This window comes from Phyllobates terribilis, unplaced genomic scaffold (genome assembly GCF_046119375.1).
Source record: "Phyllobates terribilis strain yellow unplaced genomic scaffold, ASM4611937v1 Scaffold_4__5_contigs__length_816908805, whole genome shotgun sequence".
Lineage (NCBI taxonomy): Eukaryota > Metazoa > Chordata > Amphibia > Anura > Dendrobatidae > Phyllobates > Phyllobates terribilis.
In genome coordinates, this window is record NW_027362764.1 from 562,130,806 (window position 1) to 562,155,569 (window position 24,764).

The following is a 24,764-nucleotide window of genomic DNA, read 5'->3' on the forward strand; positions in this document are numbered from 1 at the left end:
TATGTGGGAAGGACAACACAACAGCTACATAAAAGAATAAACTCACACAGGTATAATATAAAAGAAGGATTTTTACAACATGGCCTTTCTAGGCATTATGCGATATATCACAATAAAAGGATCTCATTTCGGGTGATCCCCATTGACCATGTCCCCCATGAGACCTCCAACCGAGTCCAGACTCTTAACAGGAAAGAGATCTTCTGGATTCACAAGCTGAACACTATAAATCCACATGGACTCAATGAAACAACTGATTTGTTCAATTAATTGAGATATATTTATGGACTCTGCTTTGTTCCTCTGTACAACCCACCTCCTTTTTTTCTTTGTATTTTGTAATAATGAATGTTACTGAAAAAAATCAGCTCTTTCTAGGAAGGGGTTTCATCCCTTTCAGTGTGGTTTGTCTTTGCTCCCTTTTATCTAACCCCCGTTTTTTCCATTATTTTTGACCCATCAATTGCTATGTGATTTTTATAAGGATCACCTAACTGCAATTTCTTATAAAATTATAAAATTGAATATCCCTTCTTTTAAACTAGTCTAAGAGCTTTGGAGCTCCTTTTATCCATTAGTATTATTATTATCATTAATATTATTATCATTTATTTTGATTCTTGTGAAACCATTACCAAATAAAGAGATCAAATCAAATTCACCCATGGCTTACTGGTTTAAAGCAGCAGTAGCAGCAGGGTGCTGACAAAGAACAAATGGGTCAACATCATAGGTTCAAGCATGCCCCTAGCTTATAAAATTTATTTAATCATTTTTTAATATATAAAAAAAAACAACAAAAAAAAAACAGCAGTCATATTTTTAAATGTTTAAGCGATATATTCCATTATGCTTTATGATTGTTTTGTGTATGCTTTACGTTGTATACATGCATTTAGTCTGATTCCCCGCCCACTGGGTGTGGTGATTTTTTGTAAGGGAGGCTTCTCCATGTGTATCCTTTTGCTATAAATAACAGACCCTGTATGTGTATGTGTATAGACTGTCCTGAGGAAGTGGTGTGATCACCACGAAACGCGTAGAAATAAAGTCTATTTTATTATTACATCGACTTGGATTCCTCTGGTACATAATTCTGACAGGCGAGCAGCGCAGTTTGATGCCCCATTCTCTTCACCCAACAAAGGATCATTGCTTCGGGGTTTGCAGCAGCCACCAATGCTAAGTACAGTGGTTGTGTCTTACACAACCCGAATAGGTGAGTGAATTTGATTTATCTTTCACATATATTTCCTTTATCTCGGATAAGACCCTATGTGCGCTCTATATTCCTTCTAGTTACCTTGTAACAGCATGAGGTAGGGACAGAGACCCTGATTGAAGCGATGTATCAGTTTACTAGGTGCAACAGTTGTGATAGAATCCCAGTTTTCTGTACAGCAGATCTAGCAGAGCTCAGATGTTGTGTATAGTGTCACCCACACCACTGATTAGCAGACTTGTGTACAATGTACAATGACAGATAGTTAATAATAAGTAGTGGGAGACTAGGATGCATGAGGTTAGTTGTCCTGTAGTGACAATCTCCAGCTGATAAAACACTGATTGTATTGAAAACAGCAAAACACAGTGTTTCATACCTGTCCCAGATATCCGGAGCTCAGCTTCTTTCACCTGTCCGCTGCCCTCTGTTGTGCTCCGCGTCTGGTTTTGCCTGGTGTGGTTCAGTGACATCATCTCTTAAATCTTATTTAAGGCCCATTAGGACACACACCTGAGACTCTAGACTTCTGTTTGGAGTGCTCCACCATCTCTGTGCATACTGTGCTTCACCTTGTTTCCATCCCTGCTGGGTTCCACTTCATCTATCCTGCTGCTCTTGAGATTCTAAGTGTGCAAAATACTCGGTTCCCACGTGCCTTCCTGCTTGCTGCACCAATGCCCAGGGTCCGTGTCCCCTCCCGGACCTCAGGCTTAGAGGATCCAGCAGGAACACTTACATGAACACAGCCTAGTAAGTGACACATCCCTGGAATCAGGCTCTTTTCCCCTATATAATGATGCTTTCAGATTTCATGCATAGCAAAAGTCTGGTGACAGATTCTATTTAACAAAGGATACTTCCATCTACTAGTCATAGCAGATAGCCCTTATTTCTCTCTGTAGTAATTGGCACAATCTTGTATTACAGTTATAAAAGCATTGTTTAATTCTTCAATTAGCCTGTGGTGGCGCAGTAGGAGAAGTGAACGTTTGCTAACAGGTTCTTCTATATGTTACAGCTTACCAGCAGGCTCTCTTATAATCTGCATATTCTAATTAAAAGAAAGTTCCAATGTGCTATTTGCCTCTTTTTGTTTTTGTGCATTCCATAAATACTTTTTTATTGACATATTTTTATCTGTATGATAAGTCTGTATGAGTGGCAAAATGCACTCCCAAACTGTGGGTTACTATTGTTTTAACAAACTTGCATTAGTTCATTTTAGTAAGTGTGAATCTCAGCCCAGTGCTGGATTCACAGTTACACTAAGTATTGCTGTATAACCTCCATGTAGCTACTGGTTCTAAGGGTGTGCTGCATAGAGACAGGAGAGCAGGAATCCCTCATGTCTCACGCTTATCTGAAAAATCACTGGAAAGGAAAAGTACACTTTAAGACAAAGTAATGTCAATGACCTTTTTTCAAAATAGGATAGTTTTGAGGAAGAACTGGGTCTTGGCACGATAGAGATTACTGACTGTTTTCTGTATCTGCTCCATGGTAACCAAATTTATTTGAGAAGGTCTAATTTCTTTCAAAGAGAATAAAACATGAGAAAATGCCGTCATATAGTGGCAGCCACAGCGAGATTCCTGTAAATGCCAATAATATGCAGTTGACAAATTATGTTATAATTTAGCTTTATTTACCAGACTAGATGACTTTAAAGTAGGTGCATTAAATATGCAAAAATCTTTTAAAAGATAAAAATGTTATGTTCACTAATACAAAATAAATGTAAAAACACATGTAGCAAAGTATGCACATTCCCCATGAAGTAAATAATCAGAGTGAATAGAGGGCATTGATAGTACATGGGTTCCACTTCTCATGCTAGCGTGTTCCTAACCTAAAGAGTATATTCACTAAGACTGTGTGCACAAATCCCATTGGACACTTTAGCAAAATAATTTGGCAAAGAATTGCCGTTCCTGAAATTTTTTACACATAGCATGTGAAATGAAGTTAACACTAGTACTCAATTTTAAATGGATAAAATATTGTATTTCTATGTGACACTTTAATGAAGATACTATTTATATTTTCTACACCTTTGTAATTAATTGTATAATACTGTACAGAAGCATGACGTTGTTATCACAAAAACAGAGCAGAATTCTCTTATACTGTAAGTCATTACTAAGTGTTCGTTGTTTAATGTGTTTTCCATGCAGGTTTAATTAAAAATGTGTGAAATGTGTTTTGCATTTTCTGCTAAGCTGCGCAGGCAGATTTAAGTCCTGTTAAGAAAGCTTGAATTTTATTATAGTACCAGATCCAAGGAGCCCTAGGATTTCATTTCAGATATTCAGTTTATATGGTGCTGCTGCAGACTTCGTTACATTTTTGTGTGCTTTATGGGATGTAACTGAACACAATCAGCAAACAGATACAGTCTTCGTGGTTCCTAAAGGTAGAAAGATAGATGTACTCTTGACATGTTATCAAACACCCTATAACAAGTCTATTAGTCCCCATTTATCCAGGATACTAGGTAACAATTCTAATACTGTGTTGTGCCTAATGCAAAGTCTAAAGGGGTGGTGCAGGACGTAAAAATCAATGAACCCCAAAGTGAGAATTCCTATGCGATGTATTCTTTCTTTAGGTCATTTACTAGGCAATATGCAGTGTCATTAGTTTTACCTGGAGTGTTCCCTTAACATCAAGCCAACCTTGAGGACATGGGCAGTAGAGCCTACTTCTGTAATGATCTGCCATGATGACTGCTTATTTTTTTTAATTGAAGACTGTTAATTTTCATATGTACTTTGTCAGAAATGTTTCCAACAATATTGGACAAGACTGCAGTCATAACTTGACCCACCCCATGCCAATAAGCTTTTCCCAGTATTGGCGGCAGTCTGATGTGATCAGTTGCCATGCTGCACAGCTCCGTCAACTGTATTACGGCCATGGCCGGATAGTACAAATCCACCCATATTTAAATGAATAAGGGTGGATCTGCAGTACCTTGTTGCGGTTACTATGCAGTTAACGAAGTTGTGCTTTTCCATTCTCCAACTAAGCACATCCGGATGCCAACAACATCAGGAACATCTAATCGGCAGGGGTGTCTGTTGTCACACTCCCTCCGATTGTATATGGATGACATATCCTAAGAATAGGCCATCAATAATAAAGCAATGGACAACCACTTTAACTTGGCTTTCATAGCTTGTTTAGCTTGGTTTATCGCTTGGTTTATAGCTTATATTATGCACAAACAATTGTGCACAATATTGTGCATAATATAGATTCCTTTTGACAGCACAGAAAGGTTTTTGATGAGTTGCCCATACCATCTGATTAGAGTCTGAGCCTCAAAACTGAGACCATTAGATTTTGGCTATCAGGCAATTCTCCTGCTAGCTTCGACACCGAACTGGGAGACCTGCATTATGATAAGTTTAACTTTCACCAGACTATTCTAATGAAATGGGAAAATTTACAGCCCCCAATGGATCTAGACAAGTACAATCACAGGGGTTGGTCTCATACACACACTAAAATGTAATCTACTCCAGCACAAAGCATGGCAGATGAGCACAAAACTGGGCCACAAATGAAGAAAGCTGTAAAGGATTACCTGGTGAGTGGATTCTCTATGGCATAGTCAGGGCTGCCACTAGGAATTTCAGGGACCCATACTGTTAAAATTTCTGGGCCCCCTTGAGACTCCGTTCAGTCTCCACCCAAGCTCTGCCTCTGCCCCTTGAACCTTCCACAGCCCCACCGCCCACTCTTGAAAAAACTCCTTTCTGCACCACGTCCTCACCAATCACACATTAACAGTTCCCATCAAACACCAGATCACATACATATCCAGCAGCTTTTGTTTTGGCCAAAAGATTTCTTAAGCTGCCACCACGACAAGGAGACTCTTTCGGCAGGGCCCTACTCTACTGTAACCTAATAAACATTTCTTAAAAATATCTAATACTCTTTTTTAGGTATATTTTATTTCTTTTTCTTTAAGGGAATGTGTCACACATTTTTTTAACTAATTGTAGCCAGATTGTGCTTTTTTTTTTTTTTTAGAATCTGTATTTCTGATTGCAGATTCCATCAATCATTCCCTCCCCAACCAAAATGTATAAGCTCCTGGAGAATCCTGAGCGTGGACGCCTGATGTTGTAATTCGGCATTTGGATTTGCAGCATCGCTCAGGATCATCCAGTAGCTTATAAGTTTTGGTTGGGAGTTGGAAGGGGGGGGGAATGATTGCATCATATAATCATGTATTGAATTGGTGGACAAATTAATACATGGACTTAAGTTAGCTACTCACATAGCCAGTGGTTTCGCTGCGCTGGCCGCCCAGTCAAGAAGAATCTAGTGGTCGCCTCAGCTTGCCCACCGCCGCCACATGCCCACCGCCACCGCCGCTGCCTGTGATCACCGAATTAATAAATGTAAACAGGGTATATTATTGCATATACAGGGTGGTCCAAAAGTAGGTGGACTGAAAGTGTAATAAGGTTATGAAGGGGGAGATTTATCAAACATGGCGTAAAGTGAAACTGGCTCAGTTGCCCTTAGCAACCAATCAGATTCCACTTTTCATTCCTCACAGACTCTTTGGAAAATGAAAGGTGGAATCTGATTGGTTGCTAAGGGCAACTGAGCCAGTTTCACAGATCTAGTTTTCACAGATAGATCTCCCCCAAATCTGTTTTCTTTTCAGATAATTCAGATAACACATAATGGCAAATAATTTAAATACAGATCAAAGAAAATGGATTTTAACAGAGTATTGGAAATCTTAAAATGCTGAAACCGTTAGAGCAAACTGGGTTGATACATTTGGTACTCAAGCCCCAAAGAGACAAACCATTTACCACATTCGTGACAAATTCAATGCCACTGGCTCAATCCTTAATGCTCCAAAAAATGGTCGACGCAAAACAGTCTGTACAGAAGATAATAAACAACTTGTTGCTGAAACATTCGTTCAGAGTCCAAAAAAGTCCACCTGAAGAGCCTCTTTGGAATTGTGAATTTCACGAGCTTCTATCATGCGAATCCTGAAATCTATTGGGCGGAAAGCTTATCGTCCACGTCTAATTCATGGTTTATTGGAGGATGATCCAGACAGGCGGCTGCAATTTAGTGAGATTATACTTAACGAAACTGAAGAAAATCCAGTAATTTTAGATAACATTATGTGGAGTGATGAAGCTTCTTTCAAATTATCCGGCCATATTAACAGACATAATTGTATTAACAGGTATAATGAGACCATGCATTTAACATTAGTGCAACAGCTAAATGAACCTGGTGTCAATGTTTGGGGTGGTATTTCAAGTTTTGGTGTTTTAGGACCAATATTTTTTGATGGAACAGTCACAGGAGATAAGCATCTCGAAATTCTAATGAATCAAGTTGTTCCCTAGTTACACCAACAGCCTAATTCAAATGACCTTTATTTCCAACAAGATGGGGCCCCTCCACATTATTCAAGAGTGGTCCGCGAGTATCTTCATGAAACATTTCCTAATAAATGGATTGGCCGAAGAGGCCCACTTGATTGGCCGGCACGTTCACCAGACTTGACCCCAATGGATTTTTTCTTTTGGGGAGTACTCAAGGACAAAGTTTATAGTCGAAAACCAAAAAGTGTCAGTGATTTGAAAAATTACATAAGAGATGCATTTCAAGAAATTAATACCCAAAGAGACTTGTGCAAAAAAGTTTGTCAAAGCGTAAGAGGCAGACTCCAAAGCTGTGCAAATTGTAATGGAAAACAGTTTGAGCACCTGCGTTGATAACATTTAAGGGCTTTTGTATTATTGTTCAGAATAAAATGTAATTGTCAATGTTATGCTTGTGTTAGTAAATATAATTTTATATATAAATCAAAATAAATATTATTTTCTGTCCACCTACTTTTGGACCACCCTGTATATTCACCGATTATACACTACTAAAAATATCTTTATTGGTATTCATTAAAAACCTTTAAATTCTAGAATTTAAATACACCTCAAAACATAACTCAAAGTGATAATATAAAAAAATTATCAAGTAGTCAAGAGTAAAGGGGGAGGGGGGGGCACCCCATTTAGCAACTACTCGTCCCTACCTGTCTGCGGAGGTTGGCACCCTCTTGAAACAAAATTGGCGCCGCTGATCCGCAGCCACTCACCAGCAGCCTCCCTCTCACCAGCCTCTCCTCAGTAGAATCCCCTCAGCAGCCTCCCCTCAGCAGAATCCCCCTCACTAGCATCCCCCTCACCAACCTCTCATCAGCAGCCTCCCCCTCAGCAGAATCCCTCTCACCAGCCTCCCCCTCACCAGCATCCCCCTCAGCATCATCCCCTCAGCAGCATCCTTCTCATCAGCCTCCCCTCATCAGCCTCCCCCTCACCAGCCTCCCCTCAGCAGCCTCCCCCTCACCAGCATCCTTCTCATCAGCCTCCCCTCAGCAGCCTCTCCCTCACCAGCATCCCCTCATCAGCCTCTCCTCAGTAGCCTCCCTCAATAACCTCCCCTCATCAGCATCCCCTCAGCAGCATCCCCTTACCAGCCTCCCTCTCACCAGCATCCCCTCAGCAGCCTCGCTCTCATCAGCCTCCCCTCAGCAGCCCCTCATCAGCCACCCTCTCATCAGCCTCCCCCTCATCAGCCTCCCCCCCAGCAGCCTCCCCTCACCAGCCTCCCTCTCACCAGCCTCCTCCCTCACCAGCATCCCCTCAGCAGCCTCCCCTCAGCAGCCTCCCTCTCATCAGCCTCCCCTCTGCAGCATCCCCTCACCAGCCTCCCTCTCACCAGCCTCCACCTCACCAGCATCCCCTCAGCAGCCTCCCTTTCATCAGCCTCCCCTCAGTAGCCTCCTTGTCATCAGCCTCCCCCTCACCAGCCTCCCCTCAGCAGTCTCCCTCTCACAAGCCTCCCCCACACCAGCCTCCCCCTCACCAGCATCCCCTCAGCAGCCTCCCCTCAGCAGCCCCCTCAGCAGCATCCCTCTCATCAGCCTCCCCTCAGCAGCCCCTCATCAGCCTCCCTTCAGCAGCCTCCCCTCAGTAGCCTCCATCCAGCAGCCTCCCCTCAGTAGCCTCCCTCTCAGCAGCCATCCCTCAGTAGCCTCCCTCTCAGCAGCCATCCCTCAGTAGCCTCCCTCTCAGCAGTTTTCCCTCAGTAGCCTCCCTCTCAGCTGCCTACCTTCAGTAGCCTCCCTCTCAGCAGTCTCCCCTCAGTAGCATTCCCCTCACTATCACACACAGCCACACTGCCCAACGCCTCCTCATTAACAAACACACACACACACACACAATGCCTTGCTTAACGCACACACATATGTAAGGTGCTCCAGCGAGGTAGTCGTGGGAGAGTTGTGGCCCCTGCTCGCTTTGGCACCATACAGACAATTCGTGTCCTCCCTCTGATGTGTGGCTGTGCATGTAACATTCTTCACTTACTTCAAACCATCCGGTCGGGGCTGTCTCCAGACATTTCTCTTCTGTGACCAGGGCAGTAATAATTTCAGAGGACACAAAGGTATTAGCCATAACTGGGGTTTTACTTGGGGGAAAGGAGTAATTACAATATTTACAGTCTGGTAGATTGGATAAGGCCCAACAGGTTCTTGTCTCCCATACAGGTGCTAAAATCATCTTCAGCCCTGGTGCCCTCTTTAGGTGAAGCATCTCTCTGTTTCTATTCCTTAGCCTATGAGACGGTTCCTCATCAACGACAGTGTGCCCAGATCCTTTATCTGCCTCACGGCTTATCCTGGAGTCCTATTTTCCTCTGCTACCTGCGGACTAGAAGTGCCCCGGTTCCTCAATACCTCCGTTGAGTTTCTCCGGCCAACTAATGGGACTCATGCGTGAGAAGATAGTCACACTATGGATTCACTGTCTAAGGGTAGAGAGCCCCCGTCTACCCTAGCAGCCAATTTCCCTGGATGTCCACATGTAAGAGTTCCTGTCACGTCCCTGCCCAATGTCTATCCCTGTCACTACATTTCCCCCTTACTCCACTGATTGCGCCACTGAAATTAACCCCGTAACTTGACCTAATAGCAGTTCAGAGAGTGCCTAACTATGGGGATATATAATTCAAACTACTTCAGTCCCAGGGGAAGTTTACCTCCTTCCTCACTATTACATTCCCCCACATTTTAATGATGGTCGTCCTTGACCGTACCAGGCAACAAACCACAATTAACATACTTAACATATATCACATTACTAAACATTTTAGCACTCGACGATTTTTGAAATCTTCCTCTCAGGTGGATACCGGTCCTTCTCGGTTAAGGACCCTGGAATAGCAACTCAGACAGTCCATTGTTATAGCCTTCAACAGTATTCAAGAGTACCAGAACTTCTTCGTAAGGACCCTGGAAGCACACAGTGTCCATGTCCATATCTTTAAAACGGGTCAAACACTAATAGCCCTTAATCTCCTTCAAGGGCTATGTTCTGAGGCACACGGTCACCGGTTCTTCTCGCTAGGCCACAAGTCTCTTAGTAGCAGAGGACATCAATCCTCCAGGTATGCCTCAGCATTGTAAATTCCAGCAGAAAAAGGCGCAACAAAAATATACAATAAAAATAGAAATAAAGAGAGCAGCTCCTATCTTCACACAACTTGGTGCTGTTTATGGCCTCCTCAACCTGGGAGGTAGTGAAACAGTCCTCCTATTTTTCTGTTTCGTAGGCTAACATAGGGCGATGCGCCCTCATTGGGAAACAGTCCCTGGTAGGAACCACCACCAGTGGGTCCTATTTTTAAAGCAACAGCAAGGTCAACGGACCTTTTGGGTAGAAGTGCTCACTTCTTCCAGGAACCCGTAGCCTTTTACCAGGTTGAACTCAGTCACCCGGCCCCGGGTCTGGTAAGCTTCTACTAACTCCCTCCATGCCACGTTGGACCCTTCCAGCCAGCCTTGCAAGAAAGTAAATCGGTCCACTGCCAGTGCTCCCGTGGCGTCATAGGGGGATTGCGCGTTGTCAACCATATGTGACTAGGCTCGGAGTGGTGCTTCACTGGAGGTGTGTTTAGGGCCTCCATCACCATCTGCCACCAGTTGATGCGTGCGACTTTTCTCTTTGGGGGCCTTGCCTCCGTCGCACCACCTTCGGGCCTGGGGGTTCCCGCCGCGCACCCGGTGGTTGTTGCCATGGGCGTCGCGAGCGGGGTTAGCCGCAGTGATACACGCTGCACACCTTACACTGGCTGTGCTGTGGCTGCTGCTTCGGCCCCGCCGGGATGTTCTTCGCCTTCAGCCGAGGGGGGAATGTCTTCCGGCATCCGGCTCCAGCACCACACTCTGAACTCATGGAAGAGTAGGCCTATCTCGGGCTGAGGCCTGGAGGACAATTGGATGGTCATCGGTGGCAGTGGTGTCTGCTCACGAGCAGTACCCGACGGTGGGTAGTCTGCAGCTGCAGCCCCTGGGGTAATGATTTCAAGGATTTCCTCCTCGTCGCTAACCTCCATTGTGCTGTCTGATCCTCCGGTTGCCATCTTCCTTCTCCTCATGCGCTGAACAGCAAATGGCACAGGGCTCCACCCACTAAGCCACCTGCTTAGCAACTGCCTTGCCTCTCACTGACAACTGTGCCCACAGTGGCATCTTGTGGCTGATAAAAAGTATTGCAGCCCCACAAGGAATTATATCTAACCTCTAGACATGCCCAATGTCTATCCCTGTCACTACGTTTCCCTCTTACTCCACTGACTGCGCCACTGAAATTAACCCCGTAACTTGACCTAATAGCAGTTCAGAGAGTGCCTAACTATGGGGATATGTAATTCTAACTACTTCAGTCCCAGGGGAAGCTTACCTCCTTCCTCAATATTACACACAGAAAAACACACACAATGCCTTGCCTGAGACACACACACAAACAGACACACAATGCCTTGCCTGAGACACACACACACACACACACACACACACACTTGACTGACAGGCCGCCGCCATCCCTGCAACAGATTGAAGATGAGTGCGCACAGCCTGTCACAGGACCTGAGGACCATAATGCACCCGGCCCCAGATTAAAGGTACAGCAGTCATTTCCGTCCACCCGGTGCATCATGCTCCGAACTGTTGTCCTAAGAGACCCGATAAGCAGAAGCAAAGAGGGGGGGGGGGGGCGGGCCATGGGCTTGGGGCCCGGGATGGCGGGGCCCTCCCTCTTTACTTCTAGTCACAGGGCCCCATACTGTAGTAAGGGCAGTAATGCCCTGATGGCTGCCCTTGTCATAGGTCTGGGTGAGCAGCTTGGCTTGAAGGTGATGGAGCTGCAGAGCAAGTCTTGCTGGATGGCACATGAATCAGTGAGGACCAAAACAGCAGAGTATGCAGGAAGTCAGACAGACAATCAGAGCAAGAAGCACTGAATGAAGCACAGACAAATGTGAAGTTACACACAGGATGTACAGACAATCCTGGACTTGTAGCAGACAAATGGTTTCTTGTAGCAGAATTCTGGCATGAAAGCTTTGATAAATCAGGGTTGTTGTATTTAATAGTAAATCTCTGAAAATACAACTTGCCAAGATACAGTTATGTTAGGGAAATTATTTTGCAGTTGGCCACTTTGTTACCTGTATGAATTTTCCTATAGTGATTGTCAACTGTGAAGCCTCTGCCAAACAGTGGAATAGTTCTTTGCTTCTTGGCCCCAGTAAATTTAAACTGGGAGAAGAAGGTTGAAATGAACTTCATCTAAACCTGGATTTTCCAATGTGGTTCAAGTTGCTTGAAGCATATGCATGTACAAGTACATTTTTAAGCAAGTTTATAAGAGCTCAAGAAAAGCCACAAAGCATTATTGAATACAATCTTTTAGAATTGACTGCAAATTTTAAGGATAATGGTATAATGTTGAGTTTCTGATCTTAATAGGGTAAGCCATATTGTCTGTTCAAGGGTTCAATGCAAAGTGATAAAACTAGAATTACAATTTTGAGTTCTGTATAGGATATTGGGAAATTATATTGTATTCTATTGCTAGCATAGGGTAAAATAGATAGTTGAATGGTCTGTCCAGCTAATTAAATCCGTCTTGCAGTATTTCCCAGGCTTTTCTCCCTGTAAACAATCAAAGGGGCATTTTCTGTTCCCACTCTTTATTTCCACTGTGCCTTAGGCCACTTATTTACTTTAAACATAATACTGCTCAATATAAAACTAAACCAAAGCATTAAATTGGATCAAGGAAACAGAATACAATTTCCGGAAACTGTTTCCAAAATCTCTTTGAACATATACAGTACAGACCAAAAGTTTGGACACACCTTCTCATTTAAAGATTTTTCTGTATTTTCATGACTTTGAAAATTGTACATTCACACTGAAGGCATCAAAACTATGAATTAACACATGTGGAATTATATACTTAACAAAAAAGTGTGAAACAACTGAAAATATGTCTTATATTCTAGCTTCTTCAAAGTAGCCACATTTTGCTTTGATGACTGCTTTGCACACTCTTGGCATTCTCTTGATGAGCTTCAAGAGGTAGTCACCGGAAATGGTTTTCACTTCACAGGTGTGCCCTGTCAGGTTTAATAAGTGGGATTTCTTGCCTTATAAATGGGGTTGGGACCATCAGTTGTGTTGTGCAGAAGTCTGGTGGATACACAGCTAATAGTCCTACTGAATAGACTGTTAGAATTTGTATTATGGCAAGTAAAAAGCAGCTAAGTAAAGAAAAACGAGTGGCCATCATTACTTTAAGAAATGAAGGTGAGTCAGTCTGAAAAATTGGGAAACTTTGAAAGTGTCCCCAAGTGCAGTTGCAAAAACCATCAAGCGCTATTAAGAAACTGGCTCACATGAGGACCGCCTCAGGAAAGGAAGACCAAGAGTCACCTCTGCTTCTGAGGATAAGTTTATCCGAGTCACCAGCCTCAGAAATCGCAGGTTAACAGCAGCTCAGATTAGAGACCGTGTCAATGCCACACAGAGTTCTTGCAGCGGACACATCTCTACAACAACTGTTAAGAGGAGACTTTGTGCAGCAGGCCTTCATGGTAAAATAGCTGCTAGGAAACCACTGCTAAGGACAGGCAACAAACAGAAGAGACTTGTTTGGGCTAAAGAACACAAGGAATGGACATTAGACCAGTGGAAATCTGTGCTTTGGTCTGATGAGTCCAAATTTGAGATCTTTGGTTCCAACCACCGTGTCTTTGTGAGACGCAGAAAAGGTGAACGGATGGACTCTACATGCCTGGTTCCCACCATGAAGCATGGAGGAGGAGGTGTGATGGTGTGGGGGTGCTTTGCTGGTGACTCTGTTGGGGATTTATTCAAAATTGTAGGCATACTGAACCAGCATGGCTACCACAGCATCTTGCAGCGGCATGCTATTCCATCCGGTTTGCGTTTAGTTGGACCATCATTTATTTTTCAACAGGACAATGACCTCAAACACACCCCCAGGCTGTGTAAGGGCTATTTGACCAAGGAGGAGAGTGATGAGATGCTACGCCAGATGACCTGGCCTCCACAGTCACCCGACCTGAACCATATTGAGATGGTTTGGGGTGAGCTGGACTGCAGAGTGAAGGCAAAAGGGCCAACAAGTGCTAAGCATCTCTGGGAACTCCTTCAAGATTGTTGGAAGACCATTTCCGATGACTACCTCTTGAAACTCATCAAGAGAATGCCAAGAGTGTGCAAAGCAGTCATCAAAGCAAAAGGTGGCTACTTTGAAGAACCTAGAATATAAGACATATTTTCAGTTGTTTCACACTTTTTTGTTAAGTATATAATTCCACATGTGTTAATTCATAGTTTTGATGCCTTCAGTGTGAATGTACAATTTTCATAGTCATGAAAATACAGAAAAATCTTTAAATGAGAAGGTGTGTCCAAACTTTTGGTCTGTACTGTATATATTTGCTTGTCATTTACAAAATGCAAATTATTTGCGCACAGCTATCCTGAAACAAAAAAAATAACTTATTCTCATGAAGAAAGGTGATCAGAGATATTACATTTATAAAAAAAGGAAAGATCTGCCAAAAGTGTGAATTTCCTGGAGTTCACAGTCATTCACACAAAAAGCAGACATTTCCACACTTCGTCACAAAACCCACAAAACATTATAGTCAGCCTGGCAGCTTGAATGTGAAGCCTTCTCATATTTACCAGGGCATCATTACATTAGCCTAGCTATTTCAAGATACTATCATGCATAAAATGTATTAGCAAACAGAACACCTCAACTGCAGATAACACCAAATACCACAACATTCTGCAAACTCTATTTATTAGCAAAGGCTTAGTGTCGGGGGATGGGGGCTGGGGGGGGGGGTGGCGGATTAAGTGTTGGTCTCCAGAAGAAATCAACATGTAACACATGAAAGTGTTTGCTTTTTACCTTTTTAGAATTCACTTTTGTGCAAATTATTTAACCTCATTTCATATTCTCACTCATTTAGCCAGAGCCATCATTTGGTTAGATCATGCTCCATGAAGAATTATTATTATTTTTATTTTTTTTTTTTTTTTTAAAGCACCACTCCAGCATTTTGTTTTTTTTTAATTTAGGTGCTATAGTGCTGCTACAAATCTAAGTTCCCTGATCCTAGACTTATACTCAACACCCGCTGTATTCCATCTGCCTCTCCGGTCCCACGCCGCCATCTTTTGACTGCAACTTCTGACTGACCAAAAGTCAGACGTAACTGTCGCAAGGTCTCAATTTAAGTCTTTGAGACCCTCGTTCTGAACTCATTCTGGCTCTCATAGACTTACAATGAGTAGTGACTTCCGGCTTGCCCAGCAAACACTGGAAGGAGCCTGCAGGTCAAAAAATTGATGGCGACAGACTGAAGTGGCGCGGATAAAAGATGAAGATGGTGGCTGGTAAGTATAAGACTGGGGGCAGGGAACTAAGATTAGTGTCACCACTCCAGTGCTGCTATAAAAAAATAACACTGAAGGGGTGTTTTTTAGAAGCACTTGCATGATTATTTGTTTTCATTAAATGCGTGTAGATGTGTATATTGCTACTTCCAATAGGTGGCACTAGCGTTCTTGTTCTCTTCCTCTCTGAAGAGACAATTTGTTTAGTGTATTAATATACTCAGCTACTGCATCTCTCCGGAATCCAGGATTTTCTACAAAGTATTAAAAATGAACATTTTATTCATGATAAAATTAATTTGTCCAATTATTTCTGAGTAGTGTTGAGCCACCCCCGTAGTGTTCGAGTTCGGTTCGGTTCGTCGAACACCCGTGTGTTCGCCGAACTGTTCGTCGAACTGTTCGTCGAACACCTTCGAACACCGTTAAAACCAATGGCAGGCAAACAAAAACACATAGAAACACATAGAAAACACCTTCAAAGGTGTCCAAAAGCTGACAAACTGCTCAGAAGACACAACTAACACATGGAAAAGTGACAAGTACATATAGTCATGCGAAAAGAAAAGAGGTGGAGGAGTAAAAGGAGGGGGAGACACAGATATAGGCATGTCATGCCCTTCTAAAATCCAAAAAGTGAGAAGCCGAGACGGCCAGTCCGCTCCTGCCCGTGCCACCTCCGTGTCGCCGGGTTTGTGCCAGAGCCGCGGTGAACCCTGACGGCCAGCCCCCCTCTCCCAATACTGGTGCCTGTCCGCTGGTGGGTCGAGAGAGCCCCCCTGTGGTGGAGGCAGCTCTAAGCTTTTTAATTTAAATTGTCCCTCTAATTTAAATGAATACACTTTAAATCCATTTACAAGGATCTATTGGAGGGCAAGTCTCATGCCAGCAGCCGCGTAATTCCAGCTCCAGTAGCGTCCACTAAAGCTGCTGCAGTTAAAAAGCTTTTATAAGGATCGAGCTCGGCTGTCCACCACAAGGCATCCTAGTGCCAGTCCCAGCCCCTATGCCTTGGGGTGCCTCCTGATGCTCTTCACTAAGTATCCCGTGGTCCCGAAGCATTTCCTTTGAAAAAATTAAGTGTCCAAACTACAGGTGGTGTAGCTTGCTTAACAGCCGGGATAATCCGCTGACTAGCAGACACTGCTACTAGGCACAAAGTATTTCCTGGGCTAGATGCAGTTAAAAATTTGTAAGTAGATACTCTCGTTGGATGCTGAGAAAGCATTCCATAGAGTCTCCTGGCACGCCATATATGATTCTCTTAAAAAGCTTGGGGTAGGGGTCTAGGGGACCCTTTTATAGCCAAAATCACGGCCCTGTATCACAATACGTCACCTAGGCTGAAGATAAATGGAACTGTAGCACCGAGGGCTCGGTTGCTACAGACGTATTGCACCTCACCCAGAGGTGTGATATCTCACTCTCAGATAAGGATGGAGTGTGGATCAGGACCCGACACCTGCATGCATTACACCACATTGCCGTGGGGCAGGGCGACCAATATGCCCCTGAGATGGGCACGACAGTCCCTGTCCCTGGCTGGAGTGGGGGGAGGGAACACTGAGGAAGGGGAACCCTGCAGTGCAGGAGCAGGGAGGAAGCAGTTGATGGGTGCATTGAGAAGGGAGTATAAAAGGTGGGCACCATCTTAGTTCAGTGCAGAGAAGTCTGAGCAGAAGTGGCAGGGAGCAGGGGCTCTGCATGAGCTCTGCTCCGGAGGCGGGCCTAGTAACAGAGGCCCAGGCCTGCAAGAGGGAGAAGGAAGGAAGAGGAGCGGAGAAGGCTCCAGGAACGAGGAATGAAGGGATCCCAGGGGTGCGGACGGGCGAGTCGCCACCGCACGCCCGAATCCACCTGCGTGGAGGGGTCAGGCCAAAGGGGGAGACCGGTCCCCGAACTAGTGGAGGCAGGAAACGACCCTCAGCTAGAAACCGGAGGCTCTGACATTTTATGTGGCGCAGCCCCTTGCTCCACCCGCTAGGAAGGCACCACATAGGGTCAGGGAAACTGGCGCCAAGTTTACCAAGAGGAGGCCCGAGGCAGCCGGACAGAAGTGTTGGTAAGAAAGGCCAGACAAAGGACACACAAAGGGGGTCCTGTGAAGCGCTCCAAAGTTATCTGGGAGTTGTCTGAGCCCCTCACCTGGTGAGCACAGTACGACGTGGGCAGCCGTTACCTGCAGACGTGGTCTGGATAATAAGAACTGTGAGTAAAGGCCCTGAACTGCATCACTGACTCCGTGTCGTTACTGCTGCTGCCCTGCACCATCACCCCCATCCTCCGCATACACTGCCCTGAGGCTATACTCCTCCCGTGGGGAGTTATGCTACGCTCTGCTGCACCCACAACACCAGCCTTAGCGGTCTGCCCTGTAGCGGCGGTTCACTCTGACCGCAATCCACTTGTGGCGTAGTCAGACATTTAAACATCAAAACCACATAAATAGTTCCGCCACTGGTTTGACCGCCCTGAGCCACGGAACCGGATCGCCGCCACGAAGACTACAACCACCAGCATCCACCAAAAAGGGTCCGGCTCCGGGTGTCCCAAGGCCCAGGGGGTGCGTCAGAACATTTTCATCACCTTTCACAATCACCAATGGGACAAGGCAGGGATGTCCTCTGTCCCCTCTCTTATACATCCTAGTGACGGAGCACCTGCTCTCATCAATTCGCCATAACCCCAATATTAGGTGGATTGAGGTGGGAGGCACCGAGTACAAGTGCTCTCTATTTGCTGATGATGTCCTAGTATATATCACTCAATCACATATATCCATCCCTGCTGTTATGGCTGAAATAGATCACTTTGTTACATGGTAAAATTTTAAAATCAATGCAGCGAAGTCTGAGGCCCTCGATGTCTCCCTCCCTAAATCCATATAGGATTCCATCCAGTCCAACTTTCCCTTTGCCTGGCCCTCACAGGGTATCAAATACTTAGGAATTCCTATTCATAGAGACCTCTCCCATCTATGTTATCTTAATTTTGGGCCCTTTATTGAACAATTCCATACAGACCACGGTTGGCAAGTTAGAACTGTAAGATTCACTACGTGAACCACTGGTGTTTTGTGGAAAAGCACATGTACACCGCGTTCCAAATTATTATGCAAAAAGTGTTTAGGAGTGATAAGGGAAGAATTTGTTTGTTTGTCAGTTAAATTCATTGATGGTGATGTGTGTCAGGGCTCTTTATATCACTGTAAGCAATTGCAGACACCTGTGCTAATTAGTTTGGCAGGTGTGTCCAATGAAAGGCAAGACTACTTAAGAAGGCTCTCTCACATTATTAAGCAGCCTACATTTTCTGCCAAAATGGGAAAGAAAAAGGATGTGTCGGCTGCTGAGAAGCAACAAATTGTGGAGTGTTTAGGTCAAGGCATGACTACAATCAACATTGTGCGATGATCAGGATGAAGTGTCTTGGCAATCAAGAAGTATGTAGCTGATTCACAGTACACACGTGTGCGTGCTGATAAGGGCAAATTGAGGACTCTTTCCTACAGGCAATTACGTCAGGTTGAAACAGCAGCGGCAAAAAAGCCTTGTCATAGCAGCAGACAAGTTTTTGAAGCTGCTTGTGCCTCCAACGTCCCCCGAACAACAAGATGCAGGGTCCTTCAGAGGTTTGCAGCTGTGCATATGCCATCCTGTCGACCTCCTCTATCCACTTCACACAAGCAGAAACGGCTCCAGTGGGCCAAACATTACATGAAGACTGATTTCAAAACTGTTTTGTTCACGGATGAGTGCCGTGCAGCGCTCGATGGTCCAGATGAATGGAGTGGAGGATGGCTGGTTGATGGACACCCCACGCAAACACGGCTACAGCGCCAACAAGGAGGAGGTGGAGTAATGTTTTGGGCTGGAATCATGGGGAGAGAGATTGTCGGCCCCTTTAGGATCCCTGAAGGCGCTAAAGATGAACTCCATAATGTATGTGGATTTTCTCAAACAGCACTTCCTGCCATGGTTCAAGAAGAAGAACCGTGTATTTCACAGCAAGATCATTTTTCTGCATGATAATGCACCATCTCATGCTGCACATAAAACATCTGCATCTCTGGCTGATATGGGCATAAAAGGGGACAAACTTATGGTGTGACCCCCATGCTCCCCTGACCTCTACCCCATTCAGAACCTTTGGAGCATCATTAAAAGGAGTGTCTATGATGGCGGGAGGCAGTTCACATCTAAGCAACAGCTCTGGGAGGGTATTCTGTCCTCATGCAAAACAATTGAAGCAGAAACCATCCAAAACCTGACAAATTCAATGGACGAGAGAGTTCAGAAGCTCCTTTCGAACAAGGGGTCCTATGTGAAAATGTAACATCACCTACAATAAAGTTTTGAGTTGAAAACTGTTTGATTTCAGTTTCTAACAACCTGCTAATGCTTATAATTTCAAAAATGACCATTTTTTTGGTCTTTATTAAAATGAAAAGGTTGATCGAAAAGTTTGGGGGATCTAAGAGTGTGGCAACCCAGTAGTCATGATTACTTCGAATTCTGACAATATGAGGGTCATGCTGCAGGTAGTGCAGCAAGAAGGCACTTATGTGTCTTGCGCATCTCGGAGCCCCAAAATTATTTTCCGGGCTAGATGCAGCTAAAAATTATTTTTAATTTTAAATCTGGTGAAGCTTATTATAGATGGCCTAATAGGATCAGTGCTGCACACTGCTACAAAGCCCAAATTATTTTCCAGTCAAGATACAGATAAACATGATTAGTAATTTGAAAGCTTAAAACGGTTGGTAGGGTGATTTTAACCAATCATCAAGCTTTTACTCTCCCCAGGATGACACAGGGGTAGAAAAGTCGTTTCGGATCCATGATTTGTTCATCTTTATGAACGTGAGTCTGTCTACATTATCAGTGGAGAGCCGCGTGCGCTTATCTGTCAGCACACCACCAGCAGCGCTGAACACACGTTCAGACAGAACGCTGGCTGCGGGGCATGACAAGATCTCCAAGGCGTAAGTGGCTAGCTCCGGCCATTTATCCAGATTGGAAGCCCAAAAAGAGCAAGGGTCCAGTGACACAGTCGTGGCTTCAATGTTTACTTGGAGATACTCCTGTACCATCGTCTCTAGGCGTTGACTATGTGTCAGACTTCTTGTCTCCTGTGGCCTTGCAAAGGATGGGCTAAAAAAGTGGTGAAATGATTCCGCAAAATTGATGTTACCAGCAGATACTGTGGTTCTGTTACGGTTTGAGTGCTGAACACTTGACGGTCCCACGGTTGGGAAGTTGGAACTGTGAGATTCACTACGTGCACCACTGGTATTTTGTGGAAAAGCACATGTAAGATTCTGCAACAGTCTCTGCTGATACTCCTGCATGCGTGCATCCCTTTCTATGGCAGGAATAATTTCTGCAAATTTACTTTTGTACCGGGGATCTAACAGTGTGGCAACCCAGTAGTCAGGATTATTTCTAATTCTCACAATTCGAGGGTCATGTTGCAGGTAGTGCAGCAAGAAGGCACTCATGTGTGTTGCGCATCCAGGAGCACCAAGTCCCTGTTGTGTTGGTGGCGAGGTAGCAATCATGCTTCCTTCCTCTGTCCTCTCCCCCCGACCTCGCACAACAGAAATGTGATCAAGGTCTCCCTCATCTGATGAGTCTTCCATCAGTTCGTCCTCCACTTCTTCCTGGGCTCCTGCACCTTCCTCACTAGTTTGGCTGCTACCATGCGCCCTGGTAAAATCATCTCCCCCACCCTCACATGCCTGCCGCCTTGGTGCTGCCGACCGTCTGGACCTTGCAGATGTTAGCCCTTCCGCATACAACTCCTCCTCCTCTACTTCCTCCACCTCCTCTTGTGCCACCACCTGACTCCGAATTCTGTTTAACATGTGCTCCAGCATGTAAATCACCGGAATAGTCATGCTGATAATGGCATCGTCAGCACTAAACATCTTCGTCGCCATTTCAAAACTGTGCAGAAGGGTGCATAGGTCCCTGATCTGAGACCACTCCTCCAGCGTGATTTGCCCCACCTCTGAATCTCGTTGGCCCAGGCTATACGTCAGAACGTATTGCACCAGGGCTTGTCGGTGCTGCCACAGTCGCTGCAACATGTGCAGAGTTGAATTCCACCGGGTAGGCACATCGCATTTTAGCCGGTGAAGTGGCAGGCCCAACGACTTCTGTAGAGATGTAAGTCGCTGATCTGCGGGATGCGAACGGCGGAAGTGAGCACACAGCGACCGTGCCCTCTGCAGAAGGCCATCTAGTCTGGGATAGTGGGCTAAAAATTGCTGGACAACCAGGTTCAACACGTGAGCCATACAAGGCACGTGTGTGACATTGCCCCGGCGAAGGGTCGCACCCAGGTTTGCAGCATTGTCGCACACGGCCTTCCCTGGTTTCAGGTCCAGTGGAGACAACCATTCATGAAATTGGTTCTCCAGAGCTGACCACAACTCCTCAGCTGTGTGACTCACATTTCCCAGACATTTCAATGTAAAAACCGCCTGATGACGTTGAGCCCTACTGCCAGCATAGTAAGGAGGTATGCAGGATCCCTTCTGCGCAGTTAGAAAGCTTGTGGCATGACCAGACAGGCTTTGGGTGCAGGTGGAAGACCGAGAGGAGGTTGAGGAGGCAGAAGCAGTGGAGTAAAAATGACATAAAGAGGATTGACGCACAACTCGTGGGGACGGCAAGACTTGGACAGCAGCCCCTTGTCCTGCTGTCACCATAGTTACCCAGTGCCCAGTCAGCGACATGTAACGCCCCTGTCCATGCCTACTCGTCCAAGTGTCTGTGGTGAAATGCACCCTGTCACACACAGAGTTTCTCAAAGAAGCGGTGATGTTGTGTGCGACATGCTGGTGGAGCGCAGGCACACCTTTCTTTGAGAAGTAGTGCCGACTGGGCATCTGGTACTGGGGCACTGCGACGGACATAAGGTCTCGAAAATCCTCTGTGTCCACCAGGCGGAAAGGCAGCATTTCTGTAGCCAAGAGCTTGCAGATGGTGAAATTCAACCTCTTAGCTTTCTCATGGCTAGGAGGAAATGGTCTTTTACTTGTCCACATCTGAGGGACCGAGGGCTGGCTATTGTGCTTAGACGGGGTTGATAAGGGTGTCCCCGGCAAACTGACGGTCTGTGAGGAAGATGCAGGCGGACATGTTAGGTTGCCTTGATCCAAAGGTGGTGCTATCGATGTCGGACAGCGCTCAAGACCAGCTGGTGTTACCACCTCCAAAGAAAATGATGACCTGCCAATCACGCTGGCTGTTGCGGGTAAAGAGGTGGCAGGTCTGCGCCCCAAAACAGGTGTGACTGCTGTCCCCCCAGTCACAGAGGATGAAGAGGCCGCGGATGCACAAGATATGGCAGACGGTGGTTGGCCCGGCCGGCTAGACCGCATTGTAGCACACTGAGCTTCCCACTGCAACTTATGCTTCATGTCCATGTGCCGGTTCATGCATGAAGTACTCAAACTATGTATTTTTTGGCCTCTACTTAGCTTTTGCTGACAAATGTTACAGATAACACGAGTTGGGTCATCTTTATCGATCTGAAAAAATGCCCAGGCTATGCAAGGCTTAGCACCCATGCGACCTGAAGAGCCACCACGACTTGTGGTGAGAGGCAGAGTTGTGTTTGAGGATGCAGTTGTTGACGTGCTTCCAGTACTACGTCTCTGTCCAGGAAGGCGCAACCTGACCTCGTCGTCACTAGCATCTTCCTCCACCTCCTCTGCTGACCTCATCTCTTGGCTGACTGTGGGTTGACAGTAAGTGGGATCTCCGACCTCATCATCATCACCCTGTGCGTTATCACACCCGTCGTCCTCAGAGCCAACCTGTTCCTGCCCTGACAAAAAACTAAAGTTGTCGCTCCAATCAGGTATTTGAGTCTTATCATCGTCTTCCTCATTGTCTCCACCAACAGGAGTTACAGTTTGGGAATGAGGGTCTACATTATGGTCAGAACCTTCTGCGTCTGGTCCTGGATCCGACTCATAAAGATTCTGGGCATCAGTGCAGATCATTTCCTCGTCTGGATTCACAGAAGCGCTGGAGTCGACCTCTGATTCCCAGGCTATAGTATGAGTAAACAGCTCTGCAGACTCAACCATCTGTTCTACCTCATACTCAGACGGGCAGCTGGAGATTTGGGAGCTGTGAGGAAGCAAGTGCGATTTGGGTGACACCTTTGAGGACTGGAGTATTTGTGATGTTGAAGTTGATGTGGAGGAGAGCCCACTTAAAGGAGCACTTGATATCCGTTGAAGCACCTGCTGTTTTTGTGCCTCATCTGGAATTTGTAGCGATTGGCGTGGCCGTAAGAAAGGGATCTTATCACATTGTCTGCTAAAAGAAGTAGATATTTTAGTTTGGCTGGAAGATGGTCTTTCTTCTGCACCTACCCCACGGACACAACCTTTTTTCCCCTTCCCAACACGCCTATTCCCCTTTCCACCAGCAGCAGGCCTTTTTCCACTCATTTTGGTGGTTAACTAATTCACAACTCTGGAGTTGTTTGCACAAAAAAACAATGGATGGTAACCGAGCAGAGCTGAGTGGCCAAACTGTGGTATTAGGCCAAAACTATTGGCTGGGTTAGATGCAGAAAAAAATTATTTTTAATTTGCAACCTGATGGAGGTCAGTATAGATGGACTAATAGACCAAGTCCCACACACCGCTAGAAGCCCAAATATTTTTTCAGAGCTAGATGCAGAAAATTTTTTTATTCAATTTGCAACCTGATGGAGGTCAGTATAGATGGACTAATAGACCAAGTCCCACACACTGCTAGAAGCCCAAATATTTTTTCAGAGGTAGATGCAGAAAAAAATTATTTTTAATTTGCAACCTGATGGAGGTCAGTATAGATGGACTAATAGACCAAGTCCCACACACTGCTAGAAGCCCAAATATTTTTTCAGAGCTAGATGCAGAAAAAAATTATTTTTAATTTGCAACCTGATGGAGGTCAGTATAGATGGACTAATAGAACAAGTCCCACACGCTGCTAGAAGCCCAAATATTTTTTCAGAGATAAATGAAGAAAAAAATTATTTTTAATTTGCAACCTGATGGAGGTCAGTATAGATGGACTAATAGACCAAGTCCCACACACTGCTAGAAGCCCAAATATTTTTTCAGAGCTAGATGCAGAAAAAAATTATTTTTAATTTGCAACCTGATGGAGGTCAGTATAGATGGACTAATAGACCAAGTCCCACACACCGCTAGAAGCCCAAATATTTTTTCAGAGCTAGATGCAGAAAAAAATTATATTCAATTTGCAACCTGCTGGAGGTCAGTATAGAAGTACTAATAGAACAAGTCCCACACACTGCTAGAAGCCCAAATATTTTTTCAGAGCTAAATGAAGAAAAAAATTATTTTTAATTTGCAACCTGATGGAGGTCAGTATAGATGGACTAATAGACCAAGTCCCACACACTGCTAGAAGCCCAAATATTTTTTCAGAGCTAGATGCAGAAAAAAATTATTTTTAATTTGCAACCTGATGGAGGTCAGTATAGATGGACTAATAGACCAAGTCCCACACACCGCTAGAAGCCCAAATATTTTTTCAGAGCTAGATGCAGAAAATTTTTTTATTCAATTTGCAACCTGATGGAGGTCAGTATAGATGGACTAATAGACCAAGTCCCACACACTGCTAGAAGCCCAAATATTTTTTCAGAGCTAGATGCAGAAAA

At 45.0% G+C, this 24,764-nt stretch overlaps 1 long non-coding RNA gene across 2 annotated transcripts in view; it reads left to right on the plus strand.

The window, feature by feature from the left end:
* The first annotated feature begins 974 nt into the window (after positions 1 to 974).
* Positions 975 to 24,764, plus strand: part of LOC141264417 (uncharacterized) — a 448,717-nt gene continuing 424,927 nt past the window's right edge. For both annotated transcript variants that reach the window (XR_012319927.1, XR_012319926.1), the window contains exon 1: positions 975 to 1,219. This is a non-coding gene — a long non-coding RNA (uncharacterized lncRNA). The remainder of the gene's footprint in view (positions 1,220 to 24,764) is intronic.